This window comes from Erpetoichthys calabaricus, chromosome 4 (genome assembly GCF_900747795.2).
Source record: "Erpetoichthys calabaricus chromosome 4, fErpCal1.3, whole genome shotgun sequence".
NCBI lineage: Eukaryota > Metazoa > Chordata > Cladistia > Polypteriformes > Polypteridae > Erpetoichthys > Erpetoichthys calabaricus.
The window spans coordinates 115,775,917-115,796,375 of NC_041397.2; the positions used below are offsets into that span (position 1 = coordinate 115,775,917).

Genomic DNA, 20,459 nt, shown 5'->3' on the forward strand with positions numbered 1-20,459 from the left:
TCCTGGAAGGAACGGGAGGTGGCGTATTCGTCCTCCGGGCCACGAGGGGGCAACTGCTCTGGATCGGGAGAGGATCACGGGAGAGGAGCATGGGGGCTGAAGCCCGTTGGGGCCCGTGGCCACCGCCAGGGGTCGCCTCAAGCATCAGGGAGCCCGGGAAACGTGAACTTTTGCCAAACCCGGGAAAATGGAGGATGATCCTGCCAGGGACACCCGGAGTGCTTCCGGGTGCAAGAGCAGCACTTCTGCCACACCAGGAAATGCTGCCAGAAGAACATCAAGCACCTGGAGCACATCCAGGTGAGAATAAAAGGGGCCGCCTCCCTCCAATCAGGGAGCTGGAGTCGGGAGAAGGAGCAAGACGAAGCTCCCGTGGAGAGAGGAAAGGCAGCCCACGGACAGAGAGAGAGAAGCCCGGAGGAGAGGTGATTGGTGTGAGGAGCACAGTGTGCTGTGCGGGACAGTGTTGTGTTTATTGGAAAGAGAACTGTAATAAATGTGTGTATTGTATAAAAATGTGGTCTCCGACTGGTGGTGTCCAGGCATGTCTCACTATATGCAGTATATATATATATATATATATATATATATATATATATATATATATATATATTATATATATATAAATAAAATCCCTATGTGCGTCCAGGTGTCCGTGTGTGGGTGTCTTCTGGTGAAGTGCGCATGCGCGGGGCACGGTGCGATGCGCGATATTACTGTCAGAGAAAGTTAGAGGCGTTTTACGGAAATACAACCCAGTATTACTGCGAGAGGAAATTAAAGGTACACAATACAGTGACGCATATTACAGCCACATACAAGCCAGTATTACTGTCAGAGGAGATTAAAGGCATATTACCGACGCGCACGCCTGTATTACCGCCAGAGAAAATTAAAGGTATATTACGGACGTACAAGCCAGCGGACATACAAGACGGTATCCTTCAATAAGGGCGCGCATAGGCATCCTTCAATAAGGGCGCGCACAAAAAGGCGAGCCTCAAAAGGGCAACCTCAATTGGGCGCAGCAAATAAAGGCGCGCGTAAATAAAGATCTGCACCTTTGTTGCTCTTCACATATTCCAGAGCCATTTGAACTAAATTATCTACGAACGCCTTTATTCGCCGCACTCAATTGAGGTCGCCCTTTTGAAGCTCGCCTTTTTGTGCGCGCCCTTATTGAATAGAGCCGTACAAGACGGTATTACTGTCACAGAAAATTAAACACACACAATACACGGCGGCAGCCCACGAAGAATGGTCAGCTCAGCAAGTAAACATCAACAAAAGAAAGGCTGAAAGAAAGAAAAATATGACCAACAAAAAGAATGAGGTCAAAGTCCCTTGCCATTTAATATAGACTGTTCCTACTAATGTTTATGCACTACTGTTCTAGCGCCCGTTATTGTAACGGGCTAAATGACTAGTATATATATATATAATTGTTGTTTGTACACCATAAAAACCATTTTTAGAACATTAAAATATTAAAAGTTATCAGTTTAAATACCTTGTATACATAGGCATGATCTGTAGCAAATAATATCAGCAGGTTTACTTTTTAATTATTCATAATACATTTAGAAAAACATTACAGCTAGGCTATTACATTTGAAAAAGGTGCTGCAGTGCATGTGGTGTGGCTGCTTAAGAAAATGCTGACTTCAATTACCTACATGTATATTCAGAGCCAGGGTACTGTAACTGTAAAATCAGTATGTGTTCTCCATGTTTGCATGGGTACACCCCTTGGAATTACTGTTTCCTCAGAGTCCAGAGCCTTTTTTTATATGTGGTTTGGCTATGGTAAATTAGCTTGGTATGACTGTATGTATATGAATTGGCACCTGTGCAGGGTTGGCTCCTACCCTGTGCCCATAGTTGCCAGGGTTGACTCCTGATTCCCATGACTTTGTAGTGCAATTAGAGGATGCTGAAAATAGATGAAGGATATTATAGCAAAAGACTAGCAAATGTAAATATACTAATATTAACTATTGAGAGGAAATTTACTATAACTACATATAACATTATAGATAATTTTAGATCTTGGAAAAATAGGTATATAGCTAAACAGGAATACCATTATACAAATTAAAGGAGAGCATAAGCAAAGGGCCTGAATTCTGAACTGGTAAATCACAAAACTTGTTTGTAAAACTGTTACATATTAATTTCCTCCACATTTTTAATTGCCCATAACTTTAAACATGAAGGTAAGGTACAGTCAGTAACACTAAGAAGAATGCAGTTTTACATCTTGGTGCTATCATTTGTCACCGTTAATTCCCAGTTTTCCCTGGCCTTTTTCTCCTAATGCTGCCAGATAAAGTGTTTTGTCTTAGATGAACATTTTATCAACTGGCAATAAGTAGTGTTTGTTTTTCTAGTGTCCGTCTGTTATTTTTCTTGTTATTGCATTGACAGTCCAGTTTGAAAGAGTAGCCTCACCTTCAGACTAAGAAGGCAAAGAAACAAGACTGGGGCAAATATTACTATCTCATAATTAGTTGTACATTCGGAATTAATGGCATATTTTATAAATCCGGCTTTGGAATTGTGCATGATTATATTTATGCTTAAGTTTATGTGTTGGGTTCTGCAGAGAGTTTAATAGGATTTCAGCAAGCCAAATAAACTTTTACTGAAAGTAGTGCACTAGCTTTAGAATTGCATAAAGGACATTTTTACAGGATATCTGCTTTTTCACAAGCTGATAAAGGATCAGGTGTGTTGACAGATATTTTCAGATGCTTGAACGTAGGGCTTTTTAATGAGAAGCAGTATGTTAAATATGACTAAAATAGATAGGGTGACTATTGTCAGATCAGATGACTACTTTGTGTGATCATGTCTTAAACTATTTCATACTGTTAGATACTTGCAGCAGCTTTTTAAAAAACGTGTTAATAAGGTCTTACATGAAATGCATTGAGAAAACAAGTTCAGTAATCTCTGTTAAATATATACTGAAAGAAAAGTTGAACATTTTTTTAAACAGAGGAGGTGTCAAACTTTGGAATTGTTATGTAAGTTAGAGTGTGATTTAAGAACAGCTTAATCTTGGACTTCTCCATGTGTGGACACACAAAAGCAAGTATGTTTAAAGAATAGGCTCTCCAAGTCAAGCACCTTGATGTATCAGAGACACTACTTAAAACATCCAGATTTTATTGCTATCATGCTACTGATGCTTTGCCTGTGTTTTTTTTTTTTTATTTCTTCTGCCCAACGCAAATGGGATACACTGAAGCCCCTGCAACCTCAAGCTTGAATAAATGTGTGTCATAAAGGGTGGATGGATGGATCAATGACATAAATAAATGTTTATCAGTGTCCACATATTGGCATCACTGGGGCAAGAATTGTGCTTGTCCATGGCTGGGATGCATCTGGGAGTAATTATCATGTGGTGTTATAAGTATACATGCAGTACAGTACAGAGCTGATATACCCCATGGAGACAAAAAGCTGGTCCAGTACAGAGCTTTAGGAAGCACTGCAGATGAAAGACCTTGAAAATGGAAAGAAATGCCATTGTAGTTCTGTGATGAGAATGGAAATGACATTTTAAGGATGTACAATCTATTATCACTTAAAGAAGTTTAGACCAAAACAATAGATATGTAACCAGAGATACAGTTTGGCTTTTATGTAAAAAAGAAATACTGTACATCATTGTTAGACTGTAGCTTAGTAATAATGTAAAGTTAAGGTTTTTATTAATACATGTGTTGTGTTGATTTGTTGTTGGTGTATAAAATACCTCACAGACATCTTACTTGGAATTCCCATTCATTCACTTAGTTTTTTTACAAACATTTTTCATGAGTATTAGTATCATGAAATCTTTTTGATTGCCTGTGATAACCAGCTGCAGGGTTGTTTCCATTATGAGACATGAATAAAACAAGCCTGTAAAATTTGATGAGCATGAAGAAGCAAGTATTGAAAATGAACGGATAGAAGAATTATAGTGTAGATTGAATGACTTTTAGAAAATAAAATTCAATATTTCAGTGGTGCACAAAAGTAATTCACTTTTCATAGAACAGAGTGCCATTCATTCATTGTCATACAAAGAAGAACTTCAATTTTAGAATCATTAAACCTATGTAATTGAGCGTATGCCAATGATAAGAATAAGAGCAGACGAGGTGGATTAAAGAAATAAATGAAAGTAAGGGTAAATAGTGTCATTTGAAGGACAACTAGGGCAGGAGTGTTCCGAATCGATCCACCTTTGATAACTCCTCTCTTCCCATATCAGAGATCTATAAAGTCAAAGTAGTGCAACAGGAGCATTTTATTAGTTACCTGTTCACATTTATATTTAGTGTTTTTCCTGTAATTTTTAAAGTAAATGCTCTTGAATGGTAGCCATTTGTATTCATTATGGAAGATACCCTTTAAGATATTGTCACATTGCAGTACCTTTCAGAGCTTGTGCAATTTTAGCATTACATTATCCCTCCAATTGAAATAAGGGCACTGGAAAATTACAGATTGAAAGACCCAAACCTGCTCTTAAATTTAGAAATAAATCACCATTACTTTTAAGCAGATTCTCTGGCACATGTAGATTGCGGTTGTAAGAGCTGCCTGGTACAGTAATCCCCAACACACACACCCTCTTTTTTAATCTTTAGATCTCATGCTGGAGTGATTACATCAAAAATGAATAAATGTATTTTTACATTATGTTGAAATGTTTATCTACTAAGCACATCCTCAACACTGACTGCTTAGACCTTCTAAAAAGCTTTTTGTTGGCATGCATTCTGACGCAATCTACAAAAAAATAGCAAAAAGGAAAAAGAAGCTTTGGCTGTTAAGAAAGAAAGGCAATTGACATACATTCTAAATTCTTTCAAAATAGTGAAGCAATATGAACCTGAAATCCAGCATAACAAGTTTCAGACACCATAGTGTTAACACATTTGCTTTTTTCATTCTGGGGTTTGTTACAGTGACCTTATTTACCAATACATAACATTTTTTTTAAATATTTTTTATTAGAAGAGGCTGCTTCCAAGTTGCTAAACCTATTTAATTTACTTTTCCATTCACTTTCTCACTATCGATACTAACAACAATCACTCTTTATTTAGTATATCACCTTTGTCAGTAGCACCATCATGAGATGCTTTGCAAGGCATACACAATTTTTACGTAGACAAATTAGTCAGGAAGTGATTTTCAGGAGCTGCAGTGGGTTAAGTAAAATGGGTTTTGCATGAGGTCTTTGCTAAGGGTTGAGATGTGTGCAAAACTGACAAATTAAACTGCTGTCTCTGTAAATGTGTTCTGTCCTTGAAATATGGCCAAATAAGGACTAAATATCTAGTAAACTGTCTCTGAGAAAACTCATTTGCACAAAAGATATTCAAAAGGTTTTGTTTTTTCATGATAAGAAAAAAAGGGGTAATAAAGCCTAGTGTTATGTGATATAATTTACTGTTGAATTCTGCTCTGTACTTGTAATATTTCTATTGCACTACTATATTGTATTGAGGATTACTTGTGTTTTGTTCTGTGTATTATATTGTATTTACCTCCTTTTTTTGACACCCATCGCATGCCCAACCTACCTGGAAAGGGGTCTCTCTTTGATCTGCCTTTCCCAAGGTTTCTTCCATTTTTTCTCTGCAAGGGTTTTTTTCGGAGTTTTTCCTTGTCTTCTGGGAGAGTCAAGACTTGGGGGCTGTCAAAAGGCAGGGCCTGTTAAAGCCCATTATGGCACTCCTTGTGTGATGTAAGGGCTATATAATAAATAAATTGTATTGTATTTTGGAAAGGTGTGATGCTAACTGAAAAATATTTTTTGTAGCCTTTGCGCACTTAATTTTCCTTCCACACACAAACCAGCTCAAAATGGAAGATAGAAATACAAAAAACTTGACAATGAGAGAATAGCGTCTAACTTCACTTTTACTAACTTCATGAAGTAGACAGATATTAAGGCACAGGAAGTCACCATCTGACTATAAATGGACCAGCAGTGAAAACGTGTGGTGAGGTCTTGACTGATCAGTTGTGTCTGAATGACTTGGGTCAGAGAAAAGACCTAAAGAAGGGGTGGCAGTGCTGACTGGCAGATTTTAAATCGTTGTAATAGACAGCTAGCAGAAGGGCACGGTGGCTGCTCTATTTATCATCTTGTTCAAAATATTAACATTCTGAAATCTGCTTATTCTAATTCAAGACCACAGAGGGCTTGGGCCTATCATAGCAGCACTGGGCACAAGACAGGAATCAGTCCTGGACAGGGGACCAGTCCAACACAGCACCCTCTTTCACACACATACACACTTACACAATGACAGTTTAGAATTGCATGTCTTTGAGGATCTGGCAGGAAATCCAGAGTTCCTTCTAGAAAATGCATCAAGAACTTGTCACTTCCACAAAGACAATGACCAGGCACAACACTTGAATCCTGGATGCTAAATCTGTGAGACAGGGACAATATCCACTGTGCCAGTCTGCTGCGTTTATTCAAATACTGTTTGTAAAAATTAGTACAATTAAAGATGTAGTATTCATCATGTCCATTTGTCCCTTTTCTATTCAGTAATTAGTTTTTATGAGTCATTTAATCTAGCTAAAAAAAAATACATTAAATGAATTTTGTACCTGACGTTAAGGTGTATCTGCTTCCACTTTCTGTTTTTGAATGTTCACACTTTAAATGGAGTTTGTATAATAGCTTATAATTAGTCATAAATTGATTCTGATATAGCATTTGACATTAGGTAAAATGCCTTTTCTAGTATAGGCTAAAACTTTTATGTGTGGAAGCAAATACAAGCCAAACATTTCATTTGTAAATAATACAAAAATAGATTATATATGTCTGCAGAGTCATTTAAAGCACAACTCACAGAGACATACTGATTATTTTTATTGCTGAATGCAAGCCCTCTTAAAGAATATGGTAACCAAACAAGAGGAACTAGTCTGGAAACACTGGGAATGAAAGCAAACTGATGCTTATTTACAACCAAAGCTGAGTAGAGCTCCAAACACTCACTAATGACACAAGTAGCTTCTTGTTCTCTGCCACACCATTTTTTAGCTAGCATGCCAAACTTCTGAGCCTATTCTAAGCCAATCACACATACTATACAATACACAAAGAGGGAGGGAGAATAACGTCAGTCCAGTGAAGGTAAATACATACGAAAGGGAGACACAGGGTCTATCTTGCATCAAACAAACACCTTGCACTACAGCAAAAATGCAGCAGTCTAGTTAAAGGAAACTGCATCTATGTCACAATATACTGATTCAAAAGGGGATCTCTGCTAGATTTTGTGAATTTTTAATTTATTTTAACCGACAAGTCAGTTAAAAGTTATTTATTAAATTAGCCCATAAGATTTTTTCCTAAGCAATACTGATCCAATTTAGGTCAATTGCAGTGCAAGTTATTAAATACATAAAAAATGGGCAAAAAATAGTAGAAAAGTGCATGATATTCATGGAGGAAGTCTACCACAAGGACTTTTTAAAATTCCAACAAAATACTGTTCCTGTTTAAATAAATTATTAAATAGTGAAAATATTATTATTGTTCTTTCAGTTCCCCTCAGCCATTAGAATCATGTGTGGAACATTAGCTCCATACATTTGTGTGTTAAAGAAGGAGTTAACTCTAACATGAGTAAATGTTCTTTGCCTAGGAAAATGGAAGCGTAGCCTACTATTGGATTGACACAACACAGTTATAGATAATGTCCCTTATTAATTATACAAAAAAAGGATCTCTAATCCATAAGAAGAATAACTGGTACATGTGCTGAAGTAGGGAGAGAAACATTTGCTATAGCTCAAAATGCCCAAACTACTATTTATTCTACTATTTAATTTGAAACAAAAACGATTTTAACAAAAGATGCTGATGTGATAGCACATGACTTCTAGTCATAAGGTACGTCAGATTTGCCAACCCCAGTTGCTGATCTTGTTGCCATACCATATCAGTTCAAATGACTGAAAATCACTGCTTATGTCACAGCACAGCTGTGGTCACCCCTTTTTGTGACAGCACATAACTTGCTGCTTTTCAGAGCTGATGTGATATGAAGAATTAACAGGTTAACAAGTATGGTGAGTTCAGCCACAGTCTCTGCCTTTTTTTCCTTTTTTCCATTTTGTTTTAGTGTGTAAAACACAATACATAAGAAACACGAGCCTGAGATTTTATTGGTTGTCAGCTCTCATGCACAATAGAGCCCACATCCTACATCTAAAGACAAACTCAAACCTGTTTCATTTTATTGTAGTGAATCACAGACTTATTGGTCTCAGGCATTGGGGATGTCTCATTAGGCAATTTGCTTCACTGTAGTGCACTGCTGAATGCCTCCAACTTACCAAGGTTATGTAAATTAAGTCTATGACTGAAAATCGCTGGAAAAGTTGCCTAATCTGAAGAGACCCGAGTAGTTATTTAATCTTTTCACTTGCTTTTGCAACATCTTTCCACAATGTGTGTGTGTTGTCACAGTTTGTTCTGCCTTCTGCTGGTAGAGTCCTGTGTGTTAACACAAAGAAATACTCTGGGGAGAAGAGTGAGAACTGGGAATACCTTAGAGTCCGTTCATTTCTCGCCTCATAAACAAACTGAAATTGAGGTGTGCAAGATATGCCTCAAAGGGAATAGTGAAAGTTTAGTGAGTTTAACCCTGCCCAAGATGGTCAAAAGGTCAGGTTAACCCAATTAAGATCACTCCTTCTGGTTACACCCCTCAAAATGGGACTATAAAAGGCCTAACACAAAAACAAGAGCTCCATCCTGCCACTGCTTACTTAAATGCAAGACCTGTACTGGTCTTTTTGCCCCCTGTGGTCTAACCTAATCTTAGTATCACAACCCCTTTAACTGAATTGTTTGAAATGGGTCGGGGGTTTTCAATGTGTTTCCAATGATACATGTTGGCACACTAAATATGAAATGGAAAGCCTGAACTATATTGGTATCGGTTGCTTAGCCTACTCTTTACTTGTCAGCTGGGCCAAAGTGTAGATATGTCAGTGTCATAGCAAGGCTATAATTCTGAAATGAGCAAATAATTTACTGAATTTAAACTGGCACATACCACTTTTGTACAGTCAATGAAATCATTTTTACTATGCTTCTACTTTAGCAATATAAGAAATTGTCCTGCAATGACATTATAATAAAACCACTGCAGCTCTCCACTGGCTTTAAACTGTAGTGTTACACCCTTTATTCTTTAATCAGCTTGGTGTCCAGTTTGAAATCACGTTTAAAATATTTTAATGAAATTAGACAAGTTCTGTACCTGTTGTAATGTGTGCTTGACTTACAGGCTCGATATAATTGCACTAAAATTCCCTAATTTGTTTAAGCTCAATTACTGTGACACTTTTGTACAGCACTGTTCATTTCTATAATAGGCCATACATTTGTCCACTATTTGGACCAATCACGTCTCTTTGAAAGTGTGAAGACCGTTTAATAAAACATTTGGCACAATTGATCATTTGGTTTTTAAAATATAAACCAGAGCAAAAAAATAATGCTGCTATGCCCACTGTAATTAGTCTCAATTTATGAAAGTGGCCATAGATAGTTTAAACATATTTGAAATATGAAAGCACATAAAGTAATAAAACAGCTGTGCACAGGAAATCATGTCCTTAGAAAGGTTATTCTACAGCAGTACAAATGAGTCCTTTTATACCAATATTTAAGCGTCTCTAATTTTGTTTTTTTAATAAAACCTGATTTATTTTAAGGACCCCTCCATTCATCCAGGAAATCAGCATCAGCTATGCAGCACTGAAATTGAACCTGAAGCATTGGATTAGCTTTTAAGAAAAGCCAAAAGGGTTAAGACCACCTGAATAAAACAAGCAGGCATTGTGTACAGGGGTTGTTTTGCTTTGTTCTCTTTAGTCTTTTTTTTTATGTGCAACTAGATTCTAATTCCATGATGGTTTTGCAAAACGCATTCCATAGCCTAACTCTTTGATCTGGAAACAGAGGTTGGCCATTGAGAGTTAGTGCTGGATGATCAGAGAAGGTGGGTGGGCTCACTATTTTACCAAGAAAGGAAAAATACAACGGAGACTTGTCAGAACAGGACTGTTCAAAGCATAGATGTGCCAAATCAATGCATACATTACTGAAGATAAGTTTTATTTTTTTTAAACTTTGCACTAGTTTAGCTCCTGAAATCCTTACTGCCTTATAAGCATTGCATGTTGCAGGTTGTGAGAACCTTTGTTAAATGACTCATTGCTGTGTTTAAATTGCAGCTTGCATAGAGGGAGCAGTTTAAACCTGGGAAGCAATCAAAACGTGCACATCAGATGTGTATACTTCTGAGAAACAGATTGGAAATCTGTTCTGGGGAATGTAACTCTCATCATCATAATTAGGGTATCTAACAAGTACAGGTGGCAGCGCCTAAATGCCACACCAAACAGAAGGGAGTCTAATTAATCAGACTGATCCTCATAGAGGGGCTCATTGCCAATCACAAGAGGCATTTGGCTATCTCACTAAAACATTTAAAACTATAAACCTGGCTACTGAAACAAATGCAGCAGAATTCTGTTAGCACATTTTTGATGGCTCACCAGACACACTTTCCTGGTCACAAATGTGGTCATAAGTGTTATTAATTCCTTTAAAAAACAACATTCAAATGAAGATGGCTATAAATTAGGATATACAAAATGCTGTAAATGTGCTAAAAATTATATTGAGAGAGATAATAAACTTGATATACTTCACTGCATACCTCTGCTTTTGCATCTTTTATATGCCACTGCTTAGTGTGCTTTCTAAGCAACAGCAACTTTTGGTGCCCCAGGATATCAGATGGCATTATGGGAGGATATCTGAGGAAAGTGCAGATTTATGTCAAAGACTTAAAAAAGTATAAGGATGTTTAACAGTATATTAAAGGAGCTCAAGGAAGCAAAAACATTAGTGCTCAGACATATTTGTAAAAAGGCAAAGTGGAGTATTTTTTTCACACTAAAATGCCCAAAAACATATATGTTATAGACCTACGGTACATCTACAATGGGCAGGCACTCATTGTCAGAAAACTCCTTGAAGGGAATGTGTAGTGAAAAATTCAGAGCCCTATGAAAATCAGAATCCCTTGTGCATTATGCTTTTTCAACCTCTGACATTATCACTACAACAGTAACAATGGGCAAAGGGATTTATCATAAAACTATAGCGAGCGGTAAATGATTTTCTTTTTTGCACATACAGTATATGCACCATTCAAACTTTATGAAAGGCAATTTAGATAGCATACATGTAAGCAATACAACAAGTGCAATGGAAATCAACTCCTCTATGTCCGTTGTGTTGGAATATGGTTTTCTTTAAAAAAGGGGATAACCAGTCAGGGGATGAGACATTGTAATGAACAGAATCCATTCGGGGAAGGGCTATGTAATAAGCATGAACCAATCAGAACACAATGGAATCAGCGTTTTCAAAAATATTTGTTTTGGCCTGTCCACAGTGAAATGCCGCATTATCACTTTCAAAAGTTTCTGGCTTTGCAGAGCATTTTCAAAAGTATTCAATTTCATTGGTTGAAAATGTTGGTGTAGTGTGGACGAATGACAAAAATGGACACATATGTCTGCGTTTTTACATGAAAACATAGCAGTGTGGACAAGTCCATAGCCATAAGGACCAGTAGATAGTAGAGTACATAAAGTCAACAAACATACAAAGCATCTGAACCAGGAAATCTATACTAATAAAAGGCAAAGCCCTCACTGACTGACTGACTCACTGACTGACTGACTCACTCATCACTAATTGTCCAACTTCCCGTGTAGGTAGAAGGCTGAAATTTGGCAGGCTCATTCCTTACAGCTTACTTACAAAAGTTAGGCAGGTTTCATTTCGGAATTCTACGCGTAATGGTCATAACTGGAACCTGTTTTTTGTCCATATACTCTAATGGAGGAGGCGGAGTCACGTATCGCGTCATCACGTATTACGCCTCCTACGTAATCACGTGAAGTGAAAACAAGGAAGAGATTTACAGCACGAGTCAAACGCGGGAACGAAGGTAAATGACGTTAATTGTTGAGTGTCTTTTAATACTGTGTAAGCATACATATTAACAGATGTGCAATTAAACGTGTGCATTTACGGGGTGATTTCTCAGGCTTAAAGCTCGAAGTGATCACTCGAGTGAAGGCAACTTCACAAAAAAACAGATCCTTAACAAACTGTTATTGGTATATTTTACCTCAATTTTAAAAGGTTTTCTTTTCTTCTTAATAAAAATTTAAAAGCAGAACTTCGCCGGTGCGAACCGCGGGGATTTGAGCGACTGACGCATACAGACATATTCATGAGTGCAGGTACTTTGGAAAGAAAGCACCGTGTTAACCTAAAGTTTAAATTAAGTTCATAGACCTACAAAAGGTTGCCATTGATTTCAGGCAAGATTGTTTTTCTCCTGTACAACTATACGTTGCATTCTCAAGAGTGTGCTTGCACGGCTTGGTCATATTACAACCGGAGTGCTGAACTGACAAACTGGTATACAAACAGAACAATCGTAAAAACAGGATTAAATAAAAAGGCTGCTTCCATTGGCGAAGCAAAGAAAAAGGAAGACCTTATATGACGTTCGTTTATAAAACAGCGGAGAGGCTGTGTGAAGTCAGCTACACAAAAAAACAGATCCTTAACAAATTGTTAGTGGTATATTTTACCTCAATTTAAAAAGGTTTTCTTTTCTTCATAATAAAAATTTAAAAGCAGTACTTCGCCGGTGCCAAGCGCGGGCATTTCAGCGACTGACACATACAGATATATTCATGAGTGCAGGTACTATGGAAACAGAGCACCGTGTAAACCTAAAGTTTAAATTAAGTTCATAGACCTACAAAAGGTTACCATTGATTTGAGGCAAGATTGCTTTTCTCCTGTACAACTACATGTTGCATTCTTAACAGTAAGCTTGCACAGCTTGGTCATATTCCAACCGGAGTGCTGAACTGACAATAGATAGATAGAGATATATATATAGATAGATAGATAGAGAGATATATATATATAGATATATAGATATATATATATATATGTGTGTGTGTATGTATGTATGTGTGTATATGTATGTGTATATATATGTTGATATATGTATATATATGTGGATGTGTATATGTATATATATATGTATATATGTACATATGTGTATATGTAGATATGTATATATAAGTATATATGTTTATGTATATATATGTTTACATAACCTCTTTAACACACTACTTCTCCGCTGCGAAGCGCGGGTATTTTGCTAGTAAATAATATAAAAGTGTCTGAGCCCAATCAATAAAAAAAAAAAAAATCAAAATTGAAGTACACAAAGAAGTTCTAGCTCTCCAATAAGATTACCTTTTCGTGGTAACACAAAAAGGGTTTATACACGATTCCAGAACTAGGACAATACCGATAACATGCCGTCATCTTTGATAGATGATGGTTTGTGACATCATGCCATGACAAGTTGCTTTCTTGTGATAGCAATGTCCCAAGCAGCCAAAAACTTAATTAAAAAACACAGAAAAAAGAGGGAGGTGCCTGTGAACAAAAGCAAAACTCAAAATAGTGTCATGAAATACTAACAGAAATGAAGATAAAATATAAACATAACCTGAAAATGAAAAGAAAATGACAAAATACATTCAATAACAGACTTGGCCTGTTAAAAATCCAAATTATAACAAGATAATCGGCTGCAAGAGTCCTTACACGGACCAGCAGCAGCGAGCACATAACACCCATCCTGCTCTGCCTTCACTGGCTCCTTGTGTCTTACAGAATTGAATATAAAATTCTACTAATAGCCTACAAAGCCTTAAATGACCTTGCGCCAAACTACATCAGTGACCTTCTCCATCACTATGTGCCTGTCCGCCCACTAAGGTCCTCTGATTCTGGAAATCTTGTTGTGACCCACACTATTCTACATTCCATGGGTGACAGGGCCTTCAGCTGTATAGCGCCCAGACTCTGGAATGACCTACCGAAATGAATCAGGTCAGCTGACTCCATGAATTCTTTTAAAAAACAACTCAAAACTCATCTGTTCAGGAAGGCTTTTAGCTCTACTTAACTTTACTACCCTTCTTTCAGTTTACCTCTCTGTCAAGATGCTCATGTAACCTGTGTGTGTGTGCCAGACCATCAATTATGTTGTCTGTTAGGCTTTTTCTCTGAATTTACTGTCTTAATCTTCTTTATTTATTTATCTGGTTTGTACAATGCTATATACTGTATACCCTGCTGTTCTTTCTTAAATTCTGTTGAAGTGCCTTGAGCATGGGAAAGGCGCTATATAAATAAAATGTATTATTATTATTATTATTACTCTTTGAGAATGAAGAGATACTGAGTTTTGATATGAGGCAACATTTAGTTTGTTGCATCAAGAAAATAAAAAAATGACACATGGAATCTACCTTGTTAATAAAGACTATCAATGATGAATGCACCATTATATCAGCTTTTGTGCTCATAAGAATTATTAGGAGCACTTTGAAATCAATTCTGTTTTTTTGTGTAGCATCTCCTGACTCACCAGTATGAGAAAACACCACATATGTTATACTGTTGACTCGTCTTGATGTCTAGTTATGCAGAATATCAAGGTTTTTGGAGTTCCCCGCATTTTTGGCCCTCTAGACTCAAAACCCCTCATTTTTAGGCCATTTTCGATCATATTTTGTGCAGGAAATTACATCCTTATAATAAACAGTAAAACAATACTTAGTTGTCTTCAGCAAAAATGATCAGAATGAGTTGCAACTGTGCATGACACAACCACAAACCCCAGGGGTCAGCCCCCTAATAGCATACATGGGGTCAAAGTTACACCTTTTCATAAAAATTTGAAAAAAATGGGAACCAGTAGTATAGGCATGTAGCATGTTGTTTTATGCTCTATCGAGGTTGCTGATTGTGAATATGATAATATTTATGACCTTTGATTCTTTACCAGTGGTCCTAGCCCTCTAAGTCTTAGAGTGTTAAAAATGATAAATCTCAAACATAAGCATGAGGGGTATTGCTTTAAACTAGTTCAAGGTCAGTGATTATGAATATAATGTTTTTTTTGATCCTCTACTAGGATTTAATCCTCTATGGACTTCTATCAGTGGGTTAAAAATTAACAAATTTATATTACAATCAAGAATATTTCGATTTTAAACATTTATATGAAATTGTACATTTAAATATCTGACACAACTATTCTTGTTGATTATGTACTTCTATCTTATGAAGTAAATCATTACATTTCTTATGAACAACAGGAAATACAGCAGTGTACACTAATTTAGAGGTTTTTTTTACCATTTGTGAACCTGGTAACCCATTCTGTCATTTGGTTTGGAATGCTGCCAATTACAAAATATTAAAATTAACTCATTATGGGCTCACAAACATTCATATTTTTACACATTAGTTAGTCAGTTAATCTGAAACTCTTCAAGATGTGTATTCTTGACCAATAAGAATGCACTTCAAGTTGAGCTCTGTATCCTGGAATACCACTAGTATTGATTTTATTATGTTGTGATTATGGGCAGATCAAGAGGAAAGGCCTCAAATTTTTATGATCAAAATTAAATATCAGGAGATGAAGGTATTGAGAAGCAAGACAAGGACTAGTCAAAAACAGGTTAAAATTTGAAACATTATTCTTTAGGGTCAATACCAATCTCAGAGTCAGGGGAAAGCAAAAGTTGAAACTGAGCAAACTTAAAATTGACTTTAGAATTTTTTTTGCTAGATAGTGCTAAGAGACCTTTTGAGACTGATCCAAACAAGATAAGTCTACCAATGCTGGGTCCATTTCATATTGGAAGCCGATGATGACATCACGTACCAAAACTGGTAAATTATCCTGTTACCAAAACAAAATGAGAACCTCCATAAGAGTGAAAATGAAGGCCAAACAAGACATTAAAATGTTTAAAAAGTCCTAAAATGAAACCTAATGCACTGAAATTATTCTGAACTGTAGCATAAATATTTAAAAACACAGAACTATGTCACTGCTGTACTTGATTGCCGGCTCTTACAGCCCCAAGGTGAGTTGGTTTGAATTTTAAGACACTTCTAGCCACAAGGACACAATCAAAGATAGGCAAGATAGGCTTGATGTGCTAATTGGGGGTCAGTCTTTGAAATCCTAACAAACACTTGTTAGAGTTCAAAGCAAACATTGGTCATGTTTTATGTTTGGAAGAGAAAGCTGTGTAATGAGATTCTGATGGATGAGGCTGAAATCAAAGAAATTTACTTTGCAAATACAATGAGCATATAGTAAGAAAGAAGTCAGAGCATGAAGTGGGGGTTATTGTTTGGAAATTTTTTGACATGGAGAAAACTGCGGTGTGTGTGTGCATGTATAGAAACACTATAGGAAATGTGGAGGCAGGCATTAGCAGATTATCTAATGTCTTATTTGATCACTTATCATGCCAACAAGTTTTTCAGGTACAATGCATTTCTGCACAAGCAGCCTTCAAACAGATCGGTACTGTCAGTTGCCTCTTAAAATCCCGTTCAGATTCAGCACACAATCCTTCTTCCAAAAAGCTGCCTCTTTTCCACATGTCACGTATGATGATATCAACCACAAGGGGAGACCATGGGAGATATTTCAGAAGACTAGGAGCCACAAAGGGAAATAGCACTTAGATAAATGATCTGGGACTGTGAGGAGTAAAACAGCAGTAAAATATGCAAACACAATATTCTGCCTTACTCTGTATGATATACCTTAAAGGACTGCTTCAGTGCTGTATTCCTTAAATGCCATTTTAGTTTCCATTTAATCTCTTATCTTGTTTGATTGGGTGCAGCACAGTGATACAGTACTTAGATTGGTCCACAGTGTTGACTTTGAATTTAAGCCAAATGTGACACAAGAATGTTCTTCTGAGTTGACCCACAATGCCAAACAACAGCTGACGGACACCAGAAATCAAAACCAATAGGGTTTTATTGTGAAAAATATAACGGTTTACAAGATGGATGATGAAAAGGCCATAACACATCAAAAATAATTGATATCTCAATTGTGTCTTAATAGATAATTGGTGATACTAAACAACACCTAATGAGGGTTCCCTAGCCCCACATATCACACTGACACACTTCCTCTCACATCTAAATCTTCTCCTACAAATATGGCTCCCTCTCCTTTTTGTCCCCACTAGGTGAAGCCTTGCCTTTCCTTTCACCTAACTCCAAGCCTTCCAAGGTGAAGGTTAAAAAGCCTGACCTGGGATTGTATGGACACGCAATTCTGGGTCTTCTAACTCCTATTCAAGCAGGTTGACTCTTTTACTGGAGTTTTTTTTTTCCACTAGCTTGTGCACTCTGTGTGGTGAGTTGCTTATGTAGGCTACAAGTCTTAGGCAGCACTACAGAAGTCCAAGGTGCTGTGACATCAAACTGCTACTTCTACTCAGTTATCTGGAGGGTCATTTGCCCATCAGACCCAGTCCTCCAGTCTTTCTTTATTTTAATATTCTGTATGAGAAATGTTTCAGTGTACACCCCCAATAAGCATTTGGCACCCCTTGCAGAGAGTGTTCTGAACCACAACCAGAATAGGATGCCAAACACATTACAGTGTACTTCACCAGCCTGCTATCTTCTTTGCCAGGCACTGTCTGTAAGAAATATACACATTCACCTTCTGTTGGAGTAGGTTTTTCTTTTGGGTGCTCCAGTTTTTCTCCCACATGCTAAAGATGTAAATTCTAGATTAACTGTTGATGGCAAATTGTCCCACTTTGAGTGTGTGTGCTCAGCACTACCAGAATAGGCACCAGGTCCCTGAGACTCAATTGTGAATGAGCTGATGGTTTGACTAGGTTTCCGGCCAATAACTGAAGACCTGTGTTATATGATTTTACTGGATTAAGCAAGTAGTGTATTTATGTATGTATGTATGCAGTATTTTTTGTGTGAATCCATTGTGATGCGCAGCAAGCATCTCTCAGTGCCTTAATGTGATTTCAGGTTTAAATAGCTATGCAGATATGTACAGTACTTTATGTGATTTTGTTTGTTATATTTACATATTTACACATGAATTTTTTTTAGTTTGTGCAAAAAGAAGCATATTATATAATGCAGATATGTAGGAATCATGTTTTAATCTATGACACAGGGCACTTTTGATATGTAAACATCTAGAAATAAGCTTCAAAACAGCAAAGAACCAAATGTCAAGAACTAGGATTTTTAATATAAAGAAGAACTTGCCAGACTGTTCTGGTTACAGAGAGAAGTAGGCAGTAGGGGTGGTATAGTATTTTAGACAGACAGACAGACAGACAGACAGACATAGATAGATAGATAGATAGATAGATAGATAGATAGATAGATAGATAGATAGATAGATAGATAGATAGATAGATAGATAGATAGATACTGTAGTACTTTGTCCCAAGGGAGAATTTTAGTTTTTATGGAAGCTCAATAAATATAGAAATATTATAATAAACAACAACAAATACCCTCTCAAACACACACAGAAGAATTATATAAAAGAAGAGAACTTCTGACTTGGCTAAAGATAAGAGAGCAGTCACAGTGAGGCATTGTAAAGACGTATTTTCATAGGCGTGAAAGAGCCCCAGTAGAGTTTCTTGACACATTTCCATAGAATATTTCACTGACTAAAAGTAATCAATGAAAGTGTGTCAGAGAGAGGATGTGCAGCATTGACCTTAATTGCCAGCATTTATTGTTTATTTTTTTGTTTATTGGACTGATTCATAAGGAGAATATTTTAAAAAGATGCGGCTAACATACCCTGCTGCTCATTGCCTGCCTATCTATCACAATGGTTTAACATCTGAGTGTGGTTTATCAAGCCACTTAAAATATACTGCCCTTCCCATAAGTCACTGTTACTTCCAAAAATACATCCACATTAACACTTTATAGTCGCAACTCAATACATTGTTATGCATCCTGTAGCAGAGGTACACTTTACTGTTTCCTGTACTGTATTCCATCCATCCTTTTTATTTTTCAAATTCTTCCTTTCCAATGTTAAAATCTCTGTTACAGTTTATATCAGGATCTCAATCTGAATTGTTTTTGGGCTGTGTACATGAAAAATGCCAAAAAAAAAAAAAAACAGACTAGCATAAATTCTAGCTGCCACCTTCAAGTGAAACAAGCCAGTAATAATTTACTGTGTAAAAGTGTAAATCATTTTTGTAAATCATCATCCTGGGCAGGATTAATATATTTTGCCTTCATTTGATAACAATGTATTACTGCTGCCATTCAAGACAGACTCAATTGTGTATGTGATCCATCTTTTAAAAAGGGCAGTTGATTCCAAAGTATTTTTAAACACTTTATTACAATGACTGGATTAAAATATATTGACCTTGGTACCTTTAGTGTTGTTTAAATTTTACATTGTGGATCTTTAAATGTTGTTGCAACATTGTTTTGGAAACACTTACTGTAGGTGAATTGAATTTGAAAACCTACTACATTTTGGGTGGAATGGCCTTAACTCTTCAGATTTATTTCTTACATTTGTATATGTGTGGTATTGACTTTCCAGGTGTTTTGCAAGAATGATCATCCTCTAAAAAATATAGAAATGCTATCCTCCATTAAACCAGGGTGCCATTGACACTCTCCTGCCAGTTTGTATTTCCCAACTTGGTGCCATCTTGAATAGTGTCCACAATTCCTCTTATTACTGTGGACAACTCAAGTCCATGTGCGCGTGAGGTTTCTGATATCAGTATTCTCCACCTATTTTCTTCACTGCAGCAGCTCTCCTTAGTGATGGTCTAATTTTTCAGAGCAATCACAAGTGCAGGCTCATTTTCTATGCTGCTACCACAGGCACTAAATATCTCTTAAGGTGCCACATCTGCTACAATATGACTGTCAGGCTAGTTGAGAAGACATTGAAGGCTTATTATCGCTTCAGAACAGCAGCATTTAGCAAGTGTACACTATTAGATGTGACTGAGGACTTCATAGGCTGTCCCCCTTGCTAGACATACAGTATGTCAAGCACTTCTTTTGTCTATGGGGCCCATTCAACTTTCTGGATGTCTCATTCAGTATCCATTCACAAGGCACTGACCCATGTGTTCAAACCTAAAATGAAGACTCAACTTTTCTCATAGGCTTTCTTTTCACTACTTCACTGCCTAAATCTCACATTCAGTCTGCCTGTTTGGCTTTCTTTTATTAGTTTATTATTTCATATGGGCTGATTATTTTTGTTTTGTACTTTTTAATTAATTTGTCCCATCCACTATATTATTAATGTTATTCCTGTTTTCACAGGTGCTGCTACTTACAATGCAGATTATCCCACAACTCTTTAGGCCACTTTACACAATTACATTTCTTTTGGTAAGCCAGGCAG

At 36.8% G+C, this 20,459-nt stretch overlaps 1 protein-coding gene across 16 annotated transcripts in view; it reads right to left on the minus strand.

Annotated features, from left to right (window-relative positions):
• Positions 1–20,459, minus strand: part of dmd (dystrophin) — a 2,688,357-nt gene that overhangs the window by 222,339 nt on the left and 2,445,559 nt on the right. The gene's annotated exons all lie outside the window — the stretch shown is intronic.